The sequence below is a fragment of the Hyla sarda genome, unplaced genomic scaffold (genome assembly GCF_029499605.1).
Source record: "Hyla sarda isolate aHylSar1 unplaced genomic scaffold, aHylSar1.hap1 scaffold_2310, whole genome shotgun sequence".
NCBI lineage: Eukaryota > Metazoa > Chordata > Amphibia > Anura > Hylidae > Hyla > Hyla sarda.
The window spans coordinates 18,457-43,788 of record NW_026608992.1 but is presented as its reverse complement, the minus strand read 5'-3'; the positions used below and the strand labels follow the sequence as shown (position 1 = coordinate 43,788).

The window sequence follows — 25,332 nt, the reverse complement described above, 5'->3', positions numbered from 1 at the left end:
TTAAACCCATTTCCACCTTTTTTTCCCTTCTCTTCCTCTTACTTTTTTTTCACGTTTTTTTACGTTTTTCTCCTTTTCGCCTCTTTTCTGGGCGTATTATTCTTCTTTTTCTTCTTTTTTTTCGTCTAATGCATACCCCATCAGTGCAGCAATGCTTATTCAATACCGCCAGCAGATGGAGACACTGGGGGATAATTTTCTAAGGATTTATACTGATTTTTCCTGTCTGAATTTGTCGCACAGAAAGTTGCAGGCCAAATATGTGTGACATTTCTGCGACTTTAGCTTCTAGAGCATTTTTACAACATTATACATAGGTGCTGAATACATAAAAAGCGACTGTTCAGCGACAGACAAGTCGCATCGGCTGAAAGTAGGCCAGAATGTCAGTCCATGTTGGAGCAGGTTTAGATACAGTCTAAAGCATAGATCTCAAAGTCTGTGCACAGAATTTAGCAAGGGCCTCGCACCTTCTGATGCATCAGGTAGGTGCACAATAGCATAGCCTAACCCTCTGTACTTTGGTCTATATTGATGCGGGACATAGACAGCCAGCTGATGACCAATCCATTAGTGCAATGGATGGCTGGAAGCATTTGTCTTTGCCTTTGCAATACCACAGAAGCAATGCATGGTCAATGTACAGCAATGACACACCTGTGTGAACAGCCAGGAGACCCCCCCCCCCCCCCATGTTATGTTACATAGTTACATAGTTAGTACGGTCGAAAAAAGACATATGTCCATCACGTTCAACCAGGGAATTAAGGGGTAGGGGTGTGGCGCGATATTGGGGAAGGGATGAGATTTTATATTTCTTCATAAGCATTAATCTTATTTTGTCAATTAGGAACATTCAGCACCCACCCGCTATCAAGGCAGCTGCCTATCATGTCATGCCCTACCTGCACAGGTGTGCTGGCTACTCAAATGATCCAATTAAGGAGGCCATTTAGTCAGCAGCAGCAGAAGTCCTGTGCCTGGACGCTCCAACAGGGGCCAGACACAAGCAGAAGCAGAAGCAGCAGAAGCAGCAGCAGCACCACCTTTTGTTTTTTGGCTGCAGCAGCAGCAAGGCCCACAGGGCTGGCTAGCTGGCTAGCCAGCAAGCAGGTAGCAATGAAAGTAGGAATCTTTCTTTTTAACCCTGTAAGGGGGTGGTGCACTGTACCCGAAGATACTGCCATATCGGGTCAATGCATAGGGCGACGGAAGCAAGCTTCGAAATCGGCCCCCGTTCTCAAAAATCCATTTAATATATGGTCCCCAGATAGGGGACGTATCAGATATTAAACTGATAAGAACAGATACTACACTTGATCTTAGCCAAAAGGCCGAGAAGCGATAACCGTGAAAGGGGCGGGCCCAACAAGGTCCCCTTCATGGGCACTATCACTGCTTGCTGTCAGGGAGGCTGCCAGACAATTTTCCATGCACACTCTGGGCTGGGGGGCAGTCAACCACCAGTACACACAGCAGAACCTAAACCCATACCATTATTGCTAAGCAGCAAGACAGGGGCCCATTGCACTCCCACGGGGCCTTTTTAAATGCAATCCATAACCCGGATTTGCCAGGAACCCTTCTTACTCCTCCTACTTGCATGTGACACTGGGCTTAGGATCTGCATAGGAAACACACACACAAGCACACACCTACCTTTGTTGCCTGCAGATGCCTCCTTGGCTGTCCCCAAACGGTATCAAACCAACACCCACGGGAAGCTGTAAGCATAGAGGACATGCCTGCACCCCATTGGACTTACCTGTGTGGGTTAAATCCGGGTTATTTGACAACCTATGGCGGTGATGGTTCTGCTCAGGCAGAGCAGTGCTGATGCTCCTCATAAAGCTGTCGCTGCTGTGAAGGTTCTAGGTGACATCACAAATCCCTTTGGTTACATACACAACAAAGCTGGGTTGTTGTTGTTTACACTCTGCAAGGCCTGTGGAAGTGAGTGACATCATAGCACTGTAGTTCTGAGGGTTCAAGATGGATGCAACAATCTCCTGTTGCTTCTATGAAGGCCGTAATAGACGACATCACCAAACAGCTCCATAGTCACATACACAGCAAAGGAGAGATGTTGTTTACACCTAGTGATGTCAGTGGTATTGAGTGACATCACAGCACAGTGCTAAGGCTCCTGGGCCTGGACACAGCAGCGGCTGCAATATCTCAACGGAGAATACGTTTATATCTATATGTGTGTGTGCGCATATATATATATATATATATATATATATATATATATATATATATATATTTTCTCTCCGCCGAAATCACTTTTAAACCCATTTCCACCTTTTTTTCCCTTCTCTTCCTCTTACTTTTTTTTCACGTTTTTTTACGTTTTTCTCCTTTTCGCCTCTTTTCTGGGCGTATTATTCTTCTTTTTCTTCTTTTTTTTCGTCTAATGCATACCCCATCAGTGCAGCAATGCTTATTCAATACCGCCAGCAGATGGAGACACTGGGGGATAATTTTCTAAGGATTTATACTGATTTTTCCTGTCTGAATTTGTCGCACAGAAAGTTGCAGGCCAAATATGTGTGACATTTCTGCGACTTTAGCTTCTAGAGCATTTTTACAACATTATACATAGGTGCTGAATACATAAAAAGCGACTGTTCAGCGACAGACAAGTCGCATCGGCTGAAAGTAGGCCAGAATGTCAGTCCATGTTGGAGCAGGTTTAGATACAGTCTAAAGCATAGATCTCAAAGTCTGTGCACAGAATTTAGCAAGGGCCTCGCACCTTCTGATGCATCAGGTAGGTGCACAATAGCATAGCCTAACCCTCTGTACTTTGGTCTATATTGATGCGGGACATAGACAGCCAGCTGATGACCAATCCATTAGTGCAATGGATGGCTGGAAGCATTTGTCTTTGCCTTTGCAATACCACAGAAGCAATGCATGGTCAATGTACAGCAATGACACACCTGTGTGAACAGCCAGGAGACCCCCCCCCCCCCCCATGTTATGTTACATAGTTACATAGTTAGTACGGTCGAAAAAAGACATATGTCCATCACGTTCAACCAGGGAATTAAGGGGTAGGGGTGTGGCGCGATATTGGGGAAGGGATGAGATTTTATATTTCTTCATAAGCATTAATCTTATTTTGTCAATTAGGAACATTCAGCACCCACCCGCTATCAAGGCAGCTGCCTATCATGTCATGCCCTACCTGCACAGGTGTGCTGGCTACTCAAATGATCCAATTAAGGAGGCCATTTAGTCAGCAGCAGCAGAAGTCCTGTGCCTGGACGCTCCAACAGGGGCCAGACACAAGCAGAAGCAGAAGCAGCAGAAGCAGCAGCAGCACCACCTTTTGTTTTTTGGCTGCAGCAGCAGCAAGGCCCACAGGGCTGGCTAGCTGGCTAGCCAGCAAGCAGGTAGCAATGAAAGTAGGAATCTTTCTTTTTAACCCTGTAAGGGGGTGGTGCACTGTACCCGAAGATACTGCCATATCGGGTCAATGCATAGGGCGACGGAAGCAAGCTTCGAAATCGGCCCCCGTTCTCAAAAATCCATTTAATATATGGTCCCCAGATAGGGGACGTATCAGATATTAAACTGATAAGAACAGATACTACACTTGATCTTAGCCAAAAGGCCGAGAAGCGATAACCGTGAAAGGGGCGGGCCCAACAAGGTCCCCTTCATGGGCACTATCACTGCTTGCTGTCAGGGAGGCTGCCAGACAATTTTCCATGCACACTCTGGGCTGGGGGGCAGTCAACCACCAGTACACACAGCAGAACCTAAACCCATACCATTATTGCTAAGCAGCAAGACAGGGGCCCATTGCACTCCCACGGGGCCTTTTTAAATGCAATCCATAACCCGGATTTGCCAGGAACCCTTCTTACTCCTCCTACTTGCATGTGACACTGGGCTTAGGATCTGCATAGGAAACACACACACAAGCACACACCTACCTTTGTTGCCTGCAGATGCCTCCTTGGCTGTCCCCAAACGGTATCAAACCAACACCCACGGGAAGCTGTAAGCATAGAGGACATGCCTGCACCCCATTGGACTTACCTGTGTGGGTTAAATCCGGGTTATTTGACAACCTATGGCGGTGATGGTTCTGCTCAGGCAGAGCAGTGCTGATGCTCCTCATAAAGCTGTCGCTGCTGTGAAGGTTCTAGGTGACATCACAAATCCCTTTGGTTACATACACAACAAAGCTGGGTTGTTGTTGTTTACACTCTGCAAGGCCTGTGGAAGTGAGTGACATCATAGCACTGTAGTTCTGAGGGTTCAAGATGGATGCAACAATCTCCTGTTGCTTCTATGAAGGCCGTAATAGACGACATCACCAAACAGCTCCATAGTCACATACACAGCAAAGGAGAGATGTTGTTTACACCTAGTGATGTCAGTGGTATTGAGTGACATCACAGCACAGTGCTAAGGCTCCTGGGCCTGGACACAGCAGCGGCTGCAATATCTCAACGGAGAATACGTTTATATCTATATGTGTGTGTGCGCATATATATATATATATATATATATATATATATATATATATATATATATATATTTCTCCGCCGAAATCACTTTTAAACCCATTTCCACCTTTTTTTCCCTTCTCTTCCTCTTACTTTTTTTTCACGTTTTTTTACGTTTTTCTCCTTTTCGCCTCTTTTCTGGGCGTATTATTCTTCTTTTTCTTCTTTTTTTTCGTCTAATGCATACCCCATCAGTGCAGCAATGCTTATTCAATACCGCCAGCAGATGGAGACACTGGGGGATAATTTTCTAAGGATTTATACTGATTTTTCCTGTCTGAATTTGTCGCACAGAAAGTTGCAGGCCAAATATGTGTGACATTTCTGCGACTTTAGCTTCTAGAGCATTTTTACAACATTATACATAGGTGCTGAATACATAAAAAGCGACTGTTCAGCGACAGACAAGTCGCATCGGCTGAAAGTAGGCCAGAATGTCAGTCCATGTTGGAGCAGGTTTAGATACAGTCTAAAGCATAGATCTCAAAGTCTGTGCACAGAATTTAGCAAGGGCCTCGCACCTTCTGATGCATCAGGTAGGTGCACAATAGCATAGCCTAACCCTCTGTACTTTGGTCTATATTGATGCGGGACATAGACAGCCAGCTGATGACCAATCCATTAGTGCAATGGATGGCTGGAAGCATTTGTCTTTGCCTTTGCAATACCACAGAAGCAATGCATGGTCAATGTACAGCAATGACACACCTGTGTGAACAGCCAGGAGACCCCCCCCCCCCCCCATGTTATGTTACATAGTTACATAGTTAGTACGGTCGAAAAAAGACATATGTCCATCACGTTCAACCAGGGAATTAAGGGGTAGGGGTGTGGCGCGATATTGGGGAAGGGATGAGATTTTATATTTCTTCATAAGCATTAATCTTATTTTGTCAATTAGGAACATTCAGCACCCACCCGCTATCAAGGCAGCTGCCTATCATGTCATGCCCTACCTGCACAGGTGTGCTGGCTACTCAAATGATCCAATTAAGGAGGCCATTTAGTCAGCAGCAGCAGAAGTCCTGTGCCTGGACGCTCCAACAGGGGCCAGACACAAGCAGAAGCAGAAGCAGCAGAAGCAGCAGCAGCACCACCTTTTGTTTTTTGGCTGCAGCAGCAGCAAGGCCCACAGGGCTGGCTAGCTGGCTAGCCAGCAAGCAGGTAGCAATGAAAGTAGGAATCTTTCTTTTTAACCCTGTAAGGGGGTGGTGCACTGTACCCGAAGATACTGCCATATCGGGTCAATGCATAGGGCGACGGAAGCAAGCTTCGAAATCGGCCCCCGTTCTCAAAAATCCATTTAATATATGGTCCCCAGATAGGGGACGTATCAGATATTAAACTGATAAGAACAGATACTACACTTGATCTTAGCCAAAAGGCCGAGAAGCGATAACCGTGAAAGGGGCGGGCCCAACAAGGTCCCCTTCATGGGCACTATCACTGCTTGCTGTCAGGGAGGCTGCCAGACAATTTTCCATGCACACTCTGGGCTGGGGGGCAGTCAACCACCAGTACACACAGCAGAACCTAAACCCATACCATTATTGCTAAGCAGCAAGACAGGGGCCCATTGCACTCCCACGGGGCCTTTTTAAATGCAATCCATAACCCGGATTTGCCAGGAACCCTTCTTACTCCTCCTACTTGCATGTGACACTGGGCTTAGGATCTGCATAGGAAACACACACACAAGCACACACCTACCTTTGTTGCCTGCAGATGCCTCCTTGGCTGTCCCCAAACGGTATCAAACCAACACCCACGGGAAGCTGTAAGCATAGAGGACATGCCTGCACCCCATTGGACTTACCTGTGTGGGTTAAATCCGGGTTATTTGACAACCTATGGCGGTGATGGTTCTGCTCAGGCAGAGCAGTGCTGATGCTCCTCATAAAGCTGTCGCTGCTGTGAAGGTTCTAGGTGACATCACAAATCCCTTTGGTTACATACACAACAAAGCTGGGTTGTTGTTGTTTACACTCTGCAAGGCCTGTGGAAGTGAGTGACATCATAGCACTGTAGTTCTGAGGGTTCAAGATGGATGCAACAATCTCCTGTTGCTTCTATGAAGGCCGTAATAGACGACATCACCAAACAGCTCCATAGTCACATACACAGCAAAGGAGAGATGTTGTTTACACCTAGTGATGTCAGTGGTATTGAGTGACATCACAGCACAGTGCTAAGGCTCCTGGGCCTGGACACAGCAGCGGCTGCAATATCTCAACGGAGAATACGTTTATATCTATATGTGTGTGTGCGCATATATATATATATATATATATATATATATATATATATATATATATATATATATTTCTCCGCCGAAATCACTTTTAAACCCATTTCCACCTTTTTTTCCCTTCTCTTCCTCTTACTTTTTTTTCACGTTTTTTTACGTTTTTCTCCTTTTCGCCTCTTTTCTGGGCGTATTATTCTTCTTTTTCTTCTTTTTTTTCGTCTAATGCATACCCCATCAGTGCAGCAATGCTTATTCAATACCGCCAGCAGATGGAGACACTGGGGGATAATTTTCTAAGGATTTATACTGATTTTTCCTGTCTGAATTTGTCGCACAGAAAGTTGCAGGCCAAATATGTGTGACATTTCTGCGACTTTAGCTTCTAGAGCATTTTTACAACATTATACATAGGTGCTGAATACATAAAAAGCGACTGTTCAGCGACAGACAAGTCGCATCGGCTGAAAGTAGGCCAGAATGTCAGTCCATGTTGGAGCAGGTTTAGATACAGTCTAAAGCATAGATCTCAAAGTCTGTGCACAGAATTTAGCAAGGGCCTCGCACCTTCTGATGCATCAGGTAGGTGCACAATAGCATAGCCTAACCCTCTGTACTTTGGTCTATATTGATGCGGGACATAGACAGCCAGCTGATGACCAATCCATTAGTGCAATGGATGGCTGGAAGCATTTGTCTTTGCCTTTGCAATACCACAGAAGCAATGCATGGTCAATGTACAGCAATGACACACCTGTGTGAACAGCCAGGAGACCCCCCCCCCCCCCCATGTTATGTTACATAGTTACATAGTTAGTACGGTCGAAAAAAGACATATGTCCATCACGTTCAACCAGGGAATTAAGGGGTAGGGGTGTGGCGCGATATTGGGGAAGGGATGAGATTTTATATTTCTTCATAAGCATTAATCTTATTTTGTCAATTAGGAACATTCAGCACCCACCCGCTATCAAGGCAGCTGCCTATCATGTCATGCCCTACCTGCACAGGTGTGCTGGCTACTCAAATGATCCAATTAAGGAGGCCATTTAGTCAGCAGCAGCAGAAGTCCTGTGCCTGGACGCTCCAACAGGGGCCAGACACAAGCAGAAGCAGAAGCAGCAGAAGCAGCAGCAGCACCACCTTTTGTTTTTTGGCTGCAGCAGCAGCAAGGCCCACAGGGCTGGCTAGCTGGCTAGCCAGCAAGCAGGTAGCAATGAAAGTAGGAATCTTTCTTTTTAACCCTGTAAGGGGGTGGTGCACTGTACCCGAAGATACTGCCATATCGGGTCAATGCATAGGGCGACGGAAGCAAGCTTCGAAATCGGCCCCCGTTCTCAAAAATCCATTTAATATATGGTCCCCAGATAGGGGACGTATCAGATATTAAACTGATAAGAACAGATACTACACTTGATCTTAGCCAAAAGGCCGAGAAGCGATAACCGTGAAAGGGGCGGGCCCAACAAGGTCCCCTTCATGGGCACTATCACTGCTTGCTGTCAGGGAGGCTGCCAGACAATTTTCCATGCACACTCTGGGCTGGGGGGCAGTCAACCACCAGTACACACAGCAGAACCTAAACCCATACCATTATTGCTAAGCAGCAAGACAGGGGCCCATTGCACTCCCACGGGGCCTTTTTAAATGCAATCCATAACCCGGATTTGCCAGGAACCCTTCTTACTCCTCCTACTTGCATGTGACACTGGGCTTAGGATCTGCATAGGAAACACACACACAAGCACACACCTACCTTTGTTGCCTGCAGATGCCTCCTTGGCTGTCCCCAAACGGTATCAAACCAACACCCACGGGAAGCTGTAAGCATAGAGGACATGCCTGCACCCCATTGGACTTACCTGTGTGGGTTAAATCCGGGTTATTTGACAACCTATGGCGGTGATGGTTCTGCTCAGGCAGAGCAGTGCTGATGCTCCTCATAAAGCTGTCGCTGCTGTGAAGGTTCTAGGTGACATCACAAATCCCTTTGGTTACATACACAACAAAGCTGGGTTGTTGTTGTTTACACTCTGCAAGGCCTGTGGAAGTGAGTGACATCATAGCACTGTAGTTCTGAGGGTTCAAGATGGATGCAACAATCTCCTGTTGCTTCTATGAAGGCCGTAATAGACGACATCACCAAACAGCTCCATAGTCACATACACAGCAAAGGAGAGATGTTGTTTACACCTAGTGATGTCAGTGGTATTGAGTGACATCACAGCACAGTGCTAAGGCTCCTGGGCCTGGACACAGCAGCGGCTGCAATATCTCAACGGAGAATACGTTTATATCTATATGTGTGTGTGCGCATATATATATATATATATATATATATATATATATATATATATATATATATATTTCTCCGCCGAAATCACTTTTAAACCCATTTCCACCTTTTTTTCCCTTCTCTTCCTCTTACTTTTTTTTCACGTTTTTTTACGTTTTTCTCCTTTTCGCCTCTTTTCTGGGCGTATTATTCTTCTTTTTCTTCTTTTTTTTCGTCTAATGCATACCCCATCAGTGCAGCAATGCTTATTCAATACCGCCAGCAGATGGAGACACTGGGGGATAATTTTCTAAGGATTTATACTGATTTTTCCTGTCTGAATTTGTCGCACAGAAAGTTGCAGGCCAAATATGTGTGACATTTCTGCGACTTTAGCTTCTAGAGCATTTTTACAACATTATACATAGGTGCTGAATACATAAAAAGCGACTGTTCAGCGACAGACAAGTCGCATCGGCTGAAAGTAGGCCAGAATGTCAGTCCATGTTGGAGCAGGTTTAGATACAGTCTAAAGCATAGATCTCAAAGTCTGTGCACAGAATTTAGCAAGGGCCTCGCACCTTCTGATGCATCAGGTAGGTGCACAATAGCATAGCCTAACCCTCTGTACTTTGGTCTATATTGATGCGGGACATAGACAGCCAGCTGATGACCAATCCATTAGTGCAATGGATGGCTGGAAGCATTTGTCTTTGCCTTTGCAATACCACAGAAGCAATGCATGGTCAATGTACAGCAATGACACACCTGTGTGAACAGCCAGGAGACCCCCCCCCCCCCCCATGTTATGTTACATAGTTACATAGTTAGTACGGTCGAAAAAAGACATATGTCCATCACGTTCAACCAGGGAATTAAGGGGTAGGGGTGTGGCGCGATATTGGGGAAGGGATGAGATTTTATATTTCTTCATAAGCATTAATCTTATTTTGTCAATTAGGAACATTCAGCACCCACCCGCTATCAAGGCAGCTGCCTATCATGTCATGCCCTACCTGCACAGGTGTGCTGGCTACTCAAATGATCCAATTAAGGAGGCCATTTAGTCAGCAGCAGCAGAAGTCCTGTGCCTGGACGCTCCAACAGGGGCCAGACACAAGCAGAAGCAGAAGCAGCAGAAGCAGCAGCAGCACCACCTTTTGTTTTTTGGCTGCAGCAGCAGCAAGGCCCACAGGGCTGGCTAGCTGGCTAGCCAGCAAGCAGGTAGCAATGAAAGTAGGAATCTTTCTTTTTAACCCTGTAAGGGGGTGGTGCACTGTACCCGAAGATACTGCCATATCGGGTCAATGCATAGGGCGACGGAAGCAAGCTTCGAAATCGGCCCCCGTTCTCAAAAATCCATTTAATATATGGTCCCCAGATAGGGGACGTATCAGATATTAAACTGATAAGAACAGATACTACACTTGATCTTAGCCAAAAGGCCGAGAAGCGATAACCGTGAAAGGGGCGGGCCCAACAAGGTCCCCTTCATGGGCACTATCACTGCTTGCTGTCAGGGAGGCTGCCAGACAATTTTCCATGCACACTCTGGGCTGGGGGGCAGTCAACCACCAGTACACACAGCAGAACCTAAACCCATACCATTATTGCTAAGCAGCAAGACAGGGGCCCATTGCACTCCCACGGGGCCTTTTTAAATGCAATCCATAACCCGGATTTGCCAGGAACCCTTCTTACTCCTCCTACTTGCATGTGACACTGGGCTTAGGATCTGCATAGGAAACACACACACAAGCACACACCTACCTTTGTTGCCTGCAGATGCCTCCTTGGCTGTCCCCAAACGGTATCAAACCAACACCCACGGGAAGCTGTAAGCATAGAGGACATGCCTGCACCCCATTGGACTTACCTGTGTGGGTTAAATCCGGGTTATTTGACAACCTATGGCGGTGATGGTTCTGCTCAGGCAGAGCAGTGCTGATGCTCCTCATAAAGCTGTCGCTGCTGTGAAGGTTCTAGGTGACATCACAAATCCCTTTGGTTACATACACAACAAAGCTGGGTTGTTGTTGTTTACACTCTGCAAGGCCTGTGGAAGTGAGTGACATCATAGCACTGTAGTTCTGAGGGTTCAAGATGGATGCAACAATCTCCTGTTGCTTCTATGAAGGCCGTAATAGACGACATCACCAAACAGCTCCATAGTCACATACACAGCAAAGGAGAGATGTTGTTTACACCTAGTGATGTCAGTGGTATTGAGTGACATCACAGCACAGTGCTAAGGCTCCTGGGCCTGGACACAGCAGCGGCTGCAATATCTCAACGGAGAATACGTTTATATCTATATGTGTGTGTGCGCATATATATATATATATATATATATATATATATATATATATATATATATATATTTCTCCGCCGAAATCACTTTTAAACCCATTTCCACCTTTTTTTCCCTTCTCTTCCTCTTACTTTTTTTTCACGTTTTTTTACGTTTTTCTCCTTTTCGCCTCTTTTCTGGGCGTATTATTCTTCTTTTTCTTCTTTTTTTTCGTCTAATGCATACCCCATCAGTGCAGCAATGCTTATTCAATACCGCCAGCAGATGGAGACACTGGGGGATAATTTTCTAAGGATTTATACTGATTTTTCCTGTCTGAATTTGTCGCACAGAAAGTTGCAGGCCAAATATGTGTGACATTTCTGCGACTTTAGCTTCTAGAGCATTTTTACAACATTATACATAGGTGCTGAATACATAAAAAGCGACTGTTCAGCGACAGACAAGTCGCATCGGCTGAAAGTAGGCCAGAATGTCAGTCCATGTTGGAGCAGGTTTAGATACAGTCTAAAGCATAGATCTCAAAGTCTGTGCACAGAATTTAGCAAGGGCCTCGCACCTTCTGATGCATCAGGTAGGTGCACAATAGCATAGCCTAACCCTCTGTACTTTGGTCTATATTGATGCGGGACATAGACAGCCAGCTGATGACCAATCCATTAGTGCAATGGATGGCTGGAAGCATTTGTCTTTGCCTTTGCAATACCACAGAAGCAATGCATGGTCAATGTACAGCAATGACACACCTGTGTGAACAGCCAGGAGACCCCCCCCCCCCCCATGTTATGTTACATAGTTACATAGTTAGTACGGTCGAAAAAAGACATATGTCCATCACGTTCAACCAGGGAATTAAGGGGTAGGGGTGTGGCGCGATATTGGGGAAGGGATGAGATTTTATATTTCTTCATAAGCATTAATCTTATTTTGTCAATTAGGAACATTCAGCACCCACCCGCTATCAAGGCAGCTGCCTATCATGTCATGCCCTACCTGCACAGGTGTGCTGGCTACTCAAATGATCCAATTAAGGAGGCCATTTAGTCAGCAGCAGCAGAAGTCCTGTGCCTGGACGCTCCAACAGGGGCCAGACACAAGCAGAAGCAGAAGCAGCAGAAGCAGCAGCAGCACCACCTTTTGTTTTTTGGCTGCAGCAGCAGCAAGGCCCACAGGGCTGGCTAGCTGGCTAGCCAGCAAGCAGGTAGCAATGAAAGTAGGAATCTTTCTTTTTAACCCTGTAAGGGGGTGGTGCACTGTACCCGAAGATACTGCCATATCGGGTCAATGCATAGGGCGACGGAAGCAAGCTTCGAAATCGGCCCCCGTTCTCAAAAATCCATTTAATATATGGTCCCCAGATAGGGGACGTATCAGATATTAAACTGATAAGAACAGATACTACACTTGATCTTAGCCAAAAGGCCGAGAAGCGATAACCGTGAAAGGGGCGGGCCCAACAAGGTCCCCTTCATGGGCACTATCACTGCTTGCTGTCAGGGAGGCTGCCAGACAATTTTCCATGCACACTCTGGGCTGGGGGGCAGTCAACCACCAGTACACACAGCAGAACCTAAACCCATACCATTATTGCTAAGCAGCAAGACAGGGGCCCATTGCACTCCCACGGGGCCTTTTTAAATGCAATCCATAACCCGGATTTGCCAGGAACCCTTCTTACTCCTCCTACTTGCATGTGACACTGGGCTTAGGATCTGCATAGGAAACACACACACAAGCACACACCTACCTTTGTTGCCTGCAGATGCCTCCTTGGCTGTCCCCAAACGGTATCAAACCAACACCCACGGGAAGCTGTAAGCATAGAGGACATGCCTGCACCCCATTGGACTTACCTGTGTGGGTTAAATCCGGGTTATTTGACAACCTATGGCGGTGATGGTTCTGCTCAGGCAGAGCAGTGCTGATGCTCCTCATAAAGCTGTCGCTGCTGTGAAGGTTCTAGGTGACATCACAAATCCCTTTGGTTACATACACAACAAAGCTGGGTTGTTGTTGTTTACACTCTGCAAGGCCTGTGGAAGTGAGTGACATCATAGCACTGTAGTTCTGAGGGTTCAAGATGGATGCAACAATCTCCTGTTGCTTCTATGAAGGCCGTAATAGACGACATCACCAAACAGCTCCATAGTCACATACACAGCAAAGGAGAGATGTTGTTTACACCTAGTGATGTCAGTGGTATTGAGTGACATCACAGCACAGTGCTAAGGCTCCTGGGCCTGGACACAGCAGCGGCTGCAATATCTCAACGGAGAATACGTTTATATCTATATGTGTGTGTGCGCATATATATATATATATATATATATATATATATATATATATATATTTCTCCGCCGAAATCACTTTTAAACCCATTTCCACCTTTTTTTCCCTTCTCTTCCTCTTACTTTTTTTTCACGTTTTTTTACGTTTTTCTCCTTTTCGCCTCTTTTCTGGGCGTATTATTCTTCTTTTTCTTCTTTTTTTTCGTCTAATGCATACCCCATCAGTGCAGCAATGCTTATTCAATACCGCCAGCAGATGGAGACACTGGGGGATAATTTTCTAAGGATTTATACTGATTTTTCCTGTCTGAATTTGTCGCACAGAAAGTTGCAGGCCAAATATGTGTGACATTTCTGCGACTTTAGCTTCTAGAGCATTTTTACAACATTATACATAGGTGCTGAATACATAAAAAGCGACTGTTCAGCGACAGACAAGTCGCATCGGCTGAAAGTAGGCCAGAATGTCAGTCCATGTTGGAGCAGGTTTAGATACAGTCTAAAGCATAGATCTCAAAGTCTGTGCACAGAATTTAGCAAGGGCCTCGCACCTTCTGATGCATCAGGTAGGTGCACAATAGCATAGCCTAACCCTCTGTACTTTGGTCTATATTGATGCGGGACATAGACAGCCAGCTGATGACCAATCCATTAGTGCAATGGATGGCTGGAAGCATTTGTCTTTGCCTTTGCAATACCACAGAAGCAATGCATGGTCAATGTACAGCAATGACACACCTGTGTGAACAGCCAGGAGACCCCCCCCCCCCCATGTTATGTTACATAGTTACATAGTTAGTACGGTCGAAAAAAGACATATGTCCATCACGTTCAACCAGGGAATTAAGGGGTAGGGGTGTGGCGCGATATTGGGGAAGGGATGAGATTTTATATTTCTTCATAAGCATTAATCTTATTTTGTCAATTAGGAACATTCAGCACCCACCCGCTATCAAGGCAGCTGCCTATCATGTCATGCCCTACCTGCACAGGTGTGCTGGCTACTCAAATGATCCAATTAAGGAGGCCATTTAGTCAGCAGCAGCAGAAGTCCTGTGCCTGGACGCTCCAACAGGGGCCAGACACAAGCAGAAGCAGAAGCAGCAGAAGCAGCAGCAGCACCACCTTTTGTTTTTTGGCTGCAGCAGCAGCAAGGCCCACAGGGCTGGCTAGCTGGCTAGCCAGCAAGCAGGTAGCAATGAAAGTAGGAATCTTTCTTTTTAACCCTGTAAGGGGGTGGTGCACTGTACCCGAAGATACTGCCATATCGGGTCAATGCATAGGGCGACGGAAGCAAGCTTCGAAATCGGCCCCCGTTCTCAAAAATCCATTTAATATATGGTCCCCAGATAGGGGACGTATCAGATATTAAACTGATAAGAACAGATACTACACTTGATCTTAGCCAAAAGGCCGAGAAGCGATAACCGTGAAAGGGGCGGGCCCAACAAGGTCCCCTTCATGGGCACTATCACTGCTTGCTGTCAGGGAGGCTGCCAGACAATTTTCCATGCACACTCTGGGCTGGGGGGCAGTCAACCACCAGTACACACAGCAGAACCTAAACCCATACCATTATTGCTAAGCAGCAAGACAGGGGCCCATTGCACTCCCACGGGGCCTTTTTAAATGCAATCCATAACCCGGATTTGCCAGGAACCCTTCTTACTCCTCCTACTTGCATGTGACACTGGGCTTAGGATCTGCATAGGAAACACACACACAAGCACACACCTACCTTTGTTGCCTGCAGATGCCTCCTTGGCTGTCCCCAAACGGTATCAAACCAACACCCACGGGAAGCTGTAAGCATAGAGGACATGCCTGCACCCCATTGGACTTACCTGTGTGGGTTAAATCCGGGTTATTTGACAACCTATGGCGGTGATGGTTCTGCTCAGGCAGAGCAGTGCTGATGCTCCTCATAAAGCTGTCGCTGCTGTGAAGGTTCTAGGTGACATCACAAATCCCTTTGGTTACATACACAACAAAGCTGGGTTGTTGTTGTTTACACTCTGCAAGGCCTGTGGAAGTGAGTGACATCATAGCACTGTAGTTCTGAGGGTTCAAGATGGATGCAACAATCTCCTGTTGCTTCTATGAAGGCCGTAATAGACGACATCACCAAACAGCTCCATAGTCACATACACAGCAAAGGAGAGATGTTGTTTACACCTAGTGATGTCAGTGGTATTGAGTGACATCACAGCACAGTGCTAAGGCTCCTGGGCCTGGACACAGCAGCGGCTGCAATATCTCAACGGAGAATACGTTTATATCTATATGTGTGTGTGCGCATATATATATATATATATATATATATATATATATATATATATATATATATATATATTCTCCGCCGAAATCACTTTTAAACCCATTTCCACCTTTTTTTCCCTTCTCTTCCTCTTACTTTTTTTTCACGTTTTTTTACGTTTTTCTCCTTTTCGCCTCTTTTCTGGGCGTATTATTCTTCTTTTTCTTCTTTTTTTTCGTCTAATGCATACCCCATCAGTGCAGCAATGCTTATTCAATACCGCCAGCAGATGGAGACACTGGGGGATAATTTTCTAAGGATTTATACTGATTTTTCCTGTCTGAATTTGTCGCACAGAAAGTTGCAGGCCAAATATGTGTGACATTTCTGCGACTTTAGCTTCTAGAGCATTTTTACAACATTATACATAGGTGCTGAATACATAAAAAGCGACTGTTCAGCGACAGACAAGTCGCATCGGCTGAAAGTAGGCCAGAATGTCAGTCCATGTTGGAGCAGGTTTAGATACAGTCTAAAGCATAGATCTCAAAGTCTGTGCACAGAATTTAGCAAGGGCCTCGCACCTTCTGATGCATCAGGTAGGTGCACAATAGCATAGCCTAACCCTCTGTACTTTGGTCTATATTGATGCGGGACATAGACAGCCAGCTGATGACCAATCCATTAGTGCAATGGATGGCTGGAAGCATTTGTCTTTGCCTTTGCAATACCACAGAAGCAATGCATGGTCAATGTACAGCAATGACACACCTGTGTGAACAGCCAGGAGACCCCCCCCCCCCCCATGTTATGTTACATAGTTACATAGTTAGTACGGTCGAAAAAAGACATATGTCCATCACGTTCAACCAGGGAATTAAGGGGTAGGGGTGTGGCGCGATATTGGGGAAGGGATGAGATTTTATATTTCTTCATAAGCATTAATCTTATTTTGTCAATTAGGAACATTCAGCACCCACCCGCTATCAAGGCAGCTGCCTATCATGTCATGCCCTACCTGCACAGGTGTGCTGGCTACTCAAATGATCCAATTAAGGAGGCCATTTAGTCAGCAGCAGCAGAAGTCCTGTGCCTGGACGCTCCAACAGGGGCCAGACACAAGCAGAAGCAGAAGCAGCAGAAGCAGCAGCAGCACCACCTTTTGTTTTTTGGCTGCAGCAGCAGCAAGGCCCACAGGGCTGGCTAGCTGGCTAGCCAGCAAGCAGGTAGCAATGAAAGTAGGAATCTTTCTTTTTAACCCTGTAAGGGGGTGGTGCACTGTACCCGAAGATACTGCCATATCGGGTCAATGCATAGGGCGACGGAAGCAAGCTTCGAAATCGGCCCCCGTTCTCAAAAATCCATTTAATATATGGTCCCCAGATAGGGGACGTATCAGATATTAAACTGATAAGAACAGATACTACACTTGATCTTAGCCAAAAGGCCGAGAAGCGATAACCGTGAAAGGGGCGGGCCCAACAAGGTCCCCTTCATGGGCACTATCACTGCTTGCTGTCAGGGAGGCTGCCAGACAATTTTCCATGCACACTCTGGGCTGGGGGGCAGTCAACCACCAGTACACACAGCAGAACCTAAACCCATACCATTATTGCTAAGCAGCAAGACAGGGGCCCATTGCACTCCCACGGGGCCTTTTTAAATGCAATCCATAACCCGGATTTGCCAGGAACCCTTCTTACTCCTCCTACTTGCATGTGACACTGGGCTTAGGATCTGCATAGGAAACACACACACAAGCACACACCTACCTTTGTTGCCTGCAGATGCCTCCTTGGCTGTCCCCAAACGGTATCAAACCAACACCCACGGGAAGCTGTAAGCATAGAGGACATGCCTGCACCCCATTGGACTTACCTGTGTGGGTTAAATCCGGGTTATTTGACAACCTATGGCGGTGATGGTTCTGCTCAGGCAGAGCAGTGCTGATGCTCCTCATAAAGCTGTCGCTGCTGTGAAGGTTCTAGGTGACATCACAAATCCCTTTGGTTACATACACAACAAAGCTGGGTTGTTGTTGTTTACACTCTGCAAGGCCTGTGGAAGTGAGTGACATCATAGCACTGTAGTTCTGAGGGTTCAAGATGGATGCAACAATCTCCTGTTGCTTCTATGAAGGCCGTAATAGACGACATCACCAAACAGCTCCATAGTCACATACACAGCAAAGGAGAGATGTTGTTTACACCTAGTGATGTCAGTGGTATTGAGTGACATCACAGCACAGTGCTAAGGCTCCTGGGCCTGGACACAGCAGCGGCTGCAATATCTCAACGGAGAATACGTTTATATCTATATGTGTGTGTGCGCATATATATATATATATATATATATATATATATATATATATATTTCTCCGCCGAAATCACTTTTAAACCCATTTCCACCTTTTTTTCCCTTCTCTTCCTCTTACTTTTTTTTCACGTTTTTTTACGTTTTTCTCCTTTTCGCCTCTTTTCTGGGCGTATTATTCTTCTTTTTCTTCTTTTTTTTCGTCTAATGCATACCCCATCAGTGCAGCAATGCTTATTCAATACCGCCAGCAGATGGAGACACTGGGGGATAATTTTCTAAGGATTTATACTGATTTTTCCTGTCTGAATTTGTCGCACAGAAAGTTGCAGGCCAAATATGTGTGACATTTCTGCGACTTTAGCTTCTAGAGCATTTTTACAACATTATACATAGGTGCTGAATACATAAAAAGCGACTGTTCAGCGACAGACAAGTCGCATCGGCTGAAAGTAGGCCAGAATGTCAGTCCATGTTGGAGCAGGTTTAGATACAGTCTAAAGCATAGATCTCAAAGTCTGTGCACAGAATTTAGCAAGGGCCTCGCACCTTCTGATGCATCAGGTAGGTGCACAATAGCATAGCCTAACCCTCTGTACTTTGGTCTATATTGATGCGGGACATAGACAGCCAGCTGATGACCAATCCATTAGTGCAATGGATGGCTGGAAGCATTTGTCTTTGCCTTTGCAATACCACAGAAGCAATGCATGGTCAATGTACAGCAATGACACACCTGTGTGAACAGCCAGGAGACCCCCCCCCCCCCATGTTATGTTACATAGTTACATAGTTAGTACGTCGAAAAAAGACATATGTCCATCACGTTCAACCAGGGAATTAAGGGGTAGGGGTGTGGCGCGATATTGGGGAAGGGATGAGATTTTATATTTCTTCATAAGCATTAATCTTATTTTGTCAATTAGGAACATTCAGCACCCACCCGCTATCAAGGCAGCTGCCTATCATGTCATGCCCTACCTGCACAGGTGTGCTGGCTACTCAAATGATCCAATTAAGGAGGCCATTTAGTCAGCAGCAGCAGAAGTCCTGTGCCTGGACGCTCCAACAGGGGCCAGACACAAGCAGAAGCAGAAGCAGCAGAAGCAGCAGCAGCACCACCTTTTGTTTTTTGGCTGCAGCAGCAGCAAGGCCCACAGGGCTGGCTAGCTGGCTAGCCAGCAAGCAGGTAGCAATGAAAGTAGGAATCTTTCTTTTTAACCCTGTAAGGGGGTGGTGCACTGTACCCGAAGATACTGCCATATCGGGTCAATGCATAGGGCGACGGAAGCAAGCTTCGAAATCGGCCCCCGTTCTCAAAAATCCATTTAATATATGGTCCCCAGATAGGGGACGTATCAGATATTAAACTGATAAGAACAGATTTTTTTTTGATTGAAAGAGCTTTATTTTCCGTTCAGTCATTACAAGTCGTACAATAAATTACAGTCACACAAAGCATGATAGTACAATACACAGCAAAGGTTCCCTAAGCTATACATCGCACACCATGCTACTCTAACATTCAGCTCAATCCTGCAATAGAAAGGCACAAGAGATCAAACAAAAACCAAATAATACAATCTGTGATCGGGGTAGGGGTGTGGGCGACTATGTGGGGGTAGGGAGGGGGCGGATCACAGGGCCAAACTGTTGGGCTGTAACTTCAGGGAGACATGGGAGAAGGAGAGGGGTCTTCACTCCTCTTCTTCCTCATCAACGGCCGAGCTGTCCAAGATGAAATAGTCTCTAAGCAGGTTCTTGATGAACCTGCGGCAGTCCCGGACGGACATGTTTTCCCTGTTGATCACGAGGCGGTTCCTGGCAAGCCACACTGCGTCCTTAAAACAGTTCATAAGGCGCCAGGCCTCCTGGATGGCCTCCACGTCGTGGGTCCCAGGGAACAGGCCGTAAAGCACCGAATGGTACGATAGGCAGCTCCTGGGCACTGAGTCTCTGAGTTCCTGTTCTAGGGCGTCCAACAGACCCTGTGCAAAGGGGCACTGCCAAAACACGTGGAAAGATGTTTCCTCCACGTAGGGGCAACGGGGGCAGTACCGGGTCTTGCACAGGTTGCGGGCATGCATGAATGACCTGAGAGAGAGACCTCCCATGACGGCCATCCACGACAAGTCCTTGTGTCCATTGGTAAGCCGCTTTGAGGCCACATTGTTCCAAACTGTCTCTGCAGTGGCTGCGGGGAGTCCCGGAACCAGCTCGGTCGAGTCCTTAGCTCGGATGAGCTTGTGGATTGTCTTTGGCTTCCATAGGTCTGGTTTCAGTCCTTCCAGCTGGTGCTCCCTCACAAACCGGACAACATCCCCATAGAACCAGGGAGTGTTCCAGTTGTAAGGGATGGAGCTGTCCCACTTGTCCCAGCCCAGCTGTCTCCAGAGGGGCATGAGAAGCAAGCGAGACATGGACCTGCCCGCTGAGCCAGTCTTTTCTACAAGAGTCCGCTGCACCGTGACACATGCAAAGGAGGCCCTCAGCAGAGCGGGGATGTCGGGTATTCCCTTCCCACCCTTGCGGGGTTCCTTGTACATCACGGTCCTCTTGACTCTGTCCATTTTGCCCCAGACGAAGCCAAACACTGTCCGGGTGATGGCCTTGCAAACGGTGGTATGGGGAGGCCAGGCCTGTGCGGTATATTGGAGCACAGGCAAAACTTCACTCCGCAGGACAAGTGCCTTGCCTTCCATCGTGAGCTTTCTGGAGCTCCACAGTCCGATCTTCGAGTTTATCCTTCCTAGTCGGTCTTGCCAAGACTTAAGGGCCGCTCCTTCCTTCCCGAACCAGACTCCAAGAATTTGAATGAAGTCCGGCTGAATAGTAAAGGGGAAGGGGGCGGAAGAAGCCAGGTGCCATTCCCCGAAGAGCATGGCCTCCGACTTCCCGCAGTTGACTTTTGCCCCCGAAGCTCTGCCGAAGTCCTCGCAGGTCTGGACGAGTGCAGTCACCGAACGCTGGTCAGCGCAGAAGACGGTCACGTCGTCCATGTAGAGCGAGCACTTGACCTCGTGGCGATCTGGTCCTGGTGCGGTGATCCCTCTGATCTCTCCATTCTGCCGGATAGTCTCAGCGAAGAGCTCTATAACACAAACAAAAAGGAGAGGTGAAAGAGGGCAGCCTTGTCTAACCCCTGAAAGAATAGGAAAGGGGTCAGTCTTCCAGCCGTTCACCAACACCGTGCTGTAAATGTCAAAATACATAACGTTAACAAAAGAGCAAAACATCTTCCCCAGACCCAGCCTGCGCAAAACCCTGTCCATGAATGCGTGGGAGACACGGTCGAACGCCTTCTCCTGATCTAAGCTGACCAGGGCGGCGCGGCCCCCGCGGTCCTGGATGTAATGGACCGTGTCTCTCACAAGGGCAAGGCTGTCGGCAATCCTGCGGCCAGGAATGCTGCAGGTCTGGTCCGGATGGACGATCTGCCCCATGACAGGTTTCAGCCTGTTGGCCAGCACCTTGGCGAGGATCTTGTAGTCCACGTTCAGGAGAGAGATGGGACGCCAGTTTTTCAGGTCACATCTCTCCCCCTTCCGCTTATACAAGATCGTGATCATCCCTTCCCTCAACGACGGAGGCATTCTGCCCCCCACCACCATCTCCTCGTACACCTCCAACAGGTCCGGACAGATCAGGTCACCCAGCGCTACGTAGAGCTCGGCCGGGAGACCGTCACTGCCCGGGGTCCTGCCGGGCTTAAAGGATTTAGCGGCAGAGAGCAGCTCCCCCACCGTCAAGGGATCGTCCATAGCCGCCGCACCTGCGGGATCAACAACGTTAGTGACACCTGACAGGAACCTCTCGGCGGCTTCGGGGTCGGATGACTTGGGGGCGTAGAGGTTGCTGTAGAAGTCGTGGACGACCCCCATCACTTCCTCCTTGCCGCTCCTCATGTGTCCGGTCTCATCTCGTAGCTCAGTCAGGGGCGTGTGGCCGGCATGGAGCTTCCTGAAAAAGAAAGAGTTACATTTCTCACCCTTCTCCAGGTTCTCCACCTTGGAACGAAAGACGATTCGCTTGGATTCCTCCTCAAAGTGCCTTTTCAAGCTCTTTTTGGTCTCCTCCAGCTCCTCCCTGACGTCCCAGCCACACTGGAGCAGGTCCTGCAGGGACCGCAGCTCGCGCTGCAGTTTCCTCAAGTCCCACTTCTTCGCACACGCCTGTTGTCTGCCTTTTGCCTGAAAGAAACAATGGAATTCGACTTTAACATATTCCCACCAATCGCTGATGCACTTGAACAGACATTTGTCATTTCGCCATACAAGGTAAGCATCCCTAAGTTCCTCCATGACCTCCCTCTGCTCCAACAGGGCACAATTCAACTTCCAGGAGCCCGGGCCAGGTGGGAATCCATGGCCCAGAGTCCCCCGGAATCGAATGGCCCTGTGGTCAGAGAAGAAGCAGGGGACCATAGAGTACGACACCTTTCTGACTGCTCTCGAAGTGAAGATGAAGTCTATCCGAGAACGGAGCGAGCCATCGGGGCGGCTCCACGTATAGTTTACGGAGCCGTTCCCGATGGACCCGACAACGTCCTGCAAGGATGCCTCCGTCACCATCTCAATCAGCAGTTTAGACGTCACGTCCAGGTTGGCGGATGTGCCAGAACTGCGCCCGTCCACCTCAATGGGGCAGTTGAAGTCACCACCCAACACTACTGCTCTAGTGGTGGCGAGTTCAGCCCGCAGGGCCTGGAGAACCTCCAGTCGGACATCCCTCTCAGGGGAGGCATACACGTTGATGAGCCGCACGGGCTCACCCGCCCAGGAACCGTCTGCGACAAGAAGTCTGCCACAGACGAGCTCCCGGACGGAATCAAGTGCAAAGTTACCTCCCCTGATCAGGATGGCCACCCCCGCAGACCTATTGTCGCCCCCACCAGACCAGTAGGAAGGGCCGTGAGGCCACTGCCTGGCCAGATGGTTGTAAGACCTAGAAGCAGACAAAGCACATTCCTGCAACATGTAAACATCACACCTCTGGGAATCTAAGAACGTAAGAACAGTCTGAAATCTAAACCAAGCTCTAATACTCCTCACATTAATGCAGAAGATGTTGAGATCAGCCATGGGGATAAAAAGAGAGGTTAGTTCTGATACTAGTTACCAGTCTGGTCGGACGGGTCCTCTTCTCTGGCGCCTGTCGGCTCCTGTGGCTTCTCGTAGCGCCCTTCCAAGAACTCGTCGTAGACCGTGTTGGACGGAGTGTCCAGGATTTTCTTAACCTCTGGGTCCTGCAGCAGCTCCTCCATAGATTGAGCTTGGACTGGCTCTGCTTGGACCTGCTCCACTTGGGCCTGCTCCATCACCTCCTCTCCTTCTGAAGCCTCAAGGCTCTCGCAGACCTGCTCCATCTCCTCCTCCTCATCTGAAGCTTGAGGGGTTTCGCAGGTCTCGATTATCTTTCTTTTGTGGGACTCTTCTGATACGTTGTCCCTTCCTTTCCTCTTCCTCTGTATGGTACCTGGGGGAGGAAGCACAGGAAAGTCCTCCGAAGGGCGGGCACCAGCAGCTGGAGGGGGGTTAGGTGCTGCTGGGCCAGGAGAGAAAGGAGGCTGGGTGGGGCGGGGGGGAGGAGAGAGTGCCCGGGCAGGGGAGGACGGGGCAGGGGTGGGCCGGGCAGGGGAGGACGGGGCAGGGGTGGGCCGGGCAGGGGAGGACGGGGCAGGGGTGGGCCGGGGTGGGGTACGGGGGGCAGGGGTGGGGCGGGATGGGGCAGGAGGGGCAGGGGTGGGACGGGATGGGGCAGGAGGGGCAGGGGTGGGACGGGATGGGGCAGGGGTGGGACGGGATGGGGCAGGGGTGGGGCGGGATGGGGCAGGAGATGGGGCGGGAGGGGCAGGGGATGGGGCGGGAGGGGCAGGGGAGGGGCGGGACGGGGCAGGGGTGGTGGCTTTCGCCTTCTTACCCTCCTTGGTCGGCTTGGCCATCCGTGGTGCTGGCTCCGGAGCTGGGGCTGGCTTCGGTGCTCTCGCTGCCACAGATGCCCATGTTCTCTCCCTCTGGGGGCAGTCCTTGTAGCTGTGGGCTGCCAGTCCGCAGAGGTTGCAGGTCTTGCTCTTGGGGCAGTCCTTGGTCGTGTGACCTGTCACACGGCAATACCTGCAGGCATCCTCCGTACAGTCCTTGCCCTCGTGGCCCATCTTGCCACATCTCCTGCAGGTCTGCGGCATGTCCGGGTAGAAGATAAGTCCTGTGGAGTTGCCCAAGGAAAATGTCGTTGGCAGGTGCTGTAGTCCGTCTGGAGAAGCAGGGTTCTTGTTGAGTCTGACGACCACAGACCACTTGCAGGTCCAGTATCCGAGTGAGTTCAGGATGCGGGTGGGCTCCCTCACCACGGTGCAGAAGCGCTTCAGGAAGGTCGAGATGTCCGTGCCTGGGGTGTGTGGGTTCCGCATTGAGACCGTCACCCGCCTCTCCTCTCTTTGAATAAGGCAGTTGCCCACAAAGCGAGAGAAAGGGGATTCGGGACTCGCCGCTTTCACCACCTCCCAGTATCTTCTACAGGTCCCAATGGTGGCAAAGGTGATGTAGAAGATTCCCGAAAAGAAGGTTGCTATTCCCAGGGTGTCAGCCGTGGGGAAGCCTTGATCCGCCAGCATCTTCTTGCAGAACACGTCGTGGGACATGTCCGGCACCCTTCCGTCCACGGGCTTGAGCTTCAAGGCAACAGTCTGCCTCATCCAGGGCTCCAGGGTTGGAGCTTCCAGGTTAGGAATTCTGCCGCCCTTCTGCCTTGCCGTGGTGGAGGTTGAAGCTTGCTGTGGTTGGGGCTGGACCTCCAGGCCTTGCCCTGCAGCCTCCTGGGTGGACTTGCTGGTTGAGGCCATGGCTTCTTCCAGCAGGCTCTTTTCCGCTTCCTTGCTTGCTTGTGGAGAGAGGCTTCGCAAAGTCTTCTTTCCCGGGTGGGAGGAGCTATGCAGATCCGGTCCCGGTGGGAGGAGCTATGCAAATCCTTCTCCAGAGGCAGCGAGTTTCTTCGAAAAGATTCTGCGCCGCCTTCCTCTTCGCCGCTGTTCCGGAATTCACCGCCGATTCCCTTCTTCCAGGTTCTTCGTCGGCTTCTTCCGGAGCTGCAGTCTTCAAGATCTTCTCCTTCTTCAGAT

General features: G+C 48.5%; 8 non-coding genes and 1 pseudogene across 8 annotated transcripts; all 9 read right to left on the bottom strand.

Annotated features, from left to right (window-relative positions):
- Nucleotides 1-1,155: 1,155 nt before the first annotated feature.
- Nucleotides 1,156-1,346, bottom strand: LOC130322259 (U2 spliceosomal RNA). The gene has a single exon (XR_008867809.1). It is a non-coding gene; the product is annotated as a U2 spliceosomal RNA (small nuclear RNA).
- A 2,097-nt stretch (nucleotides 1,347-3,443) lies between these two features.
- On the bottom strand, nucleotides 3,444-3,634 carry LOC130322258 (U2 spliceosomal RNA). The gene has a single exon (XR_008867808.1). It is a non-coding gene; the product is annotated as a U2 spliceosomal RNA (small nuclear RNA).
- A 2,098-nt stretch (nucleotides 3,635-5,732) lies between these two features.
- Nucleotides 5,733-5,923, bottom strand: LOC130322257 (U2 spliceosomal RNA). The gene has a single exon (XR_008867807.1). It is a non-coding gene; the product is annotated as a U2 spliceosomal RNA (small nuclear RNA).
- Nucleotides 5,924-8,023: 2,100 nt separating this feature from the next.
- On the bottom strand, nucleotides 8,024-8,214 carry LOC130322256 (U2 spliceosomal RNA). The gene has a single exon (XR_008867806.1). It is a non-coding gene; the product is annotated as a U2 spliceosomal RNA (small nuclear RNA).
- Nucleotides 8,215-10,312: 2,098 nt separating this feature from the next.
- Nucleotides 10,313-10,503, bottom strand: LOC130322255 (U2 spliceosomal RNA). The gene has a single exon (XR_008867805.1). It is a non-coding gene; the product is annotated as a U2 spliceosomal RNA (small nuclear RNA).
- A 2,097-nt stretch (nucleotides 10,504-12,600) lies between these two features.
- LOC130322254 (U2 spliceosomal RNA) lies at nucleotides 12,601-12,791 on the bottom strand. Its single transcript, XR_008867804.1, has one exon. It is a non-coding gene; the product is annotated as a U2 spliceosomal RNA (small nuclear RNA).
- A 2,088-nt stretch (nucleotides 12,792-14,879) lies between these two features.
- LOC130322269 (U2 spliceosomal RNA) lies at nucleotides 14,880-15,070 on the bottom strand. The gene has a single exon (XR_008867814.1). It is a non-coding gene; the product is annotated as a U2 spliceosomal RNA (small nuclear RNA).
- Nucleotides 15,071-17,170: 2,100 nt separating this feature from the next.
- Nucleotides 17,171-17,361, bottom strand: LOC130322268 (U2 spliceosomal RNA). Its single transcript, XR_008867813.1, has one exon. It is a non-coding gene; the product is annotated as a U2 spliceosomal RNA (small nuclear RNA).
- Nucleotides 17,362-19,446: 2,085 nt separating this feature from the next.
- On the bottom strand, nucleotides 19,447-19,623 carry LOC130322263 (U2 spliceosomal RNA; annotated as a pseudogene).
- Nucleotides 19,624-25,332: the final 5,709 nt, after the last annotated feature.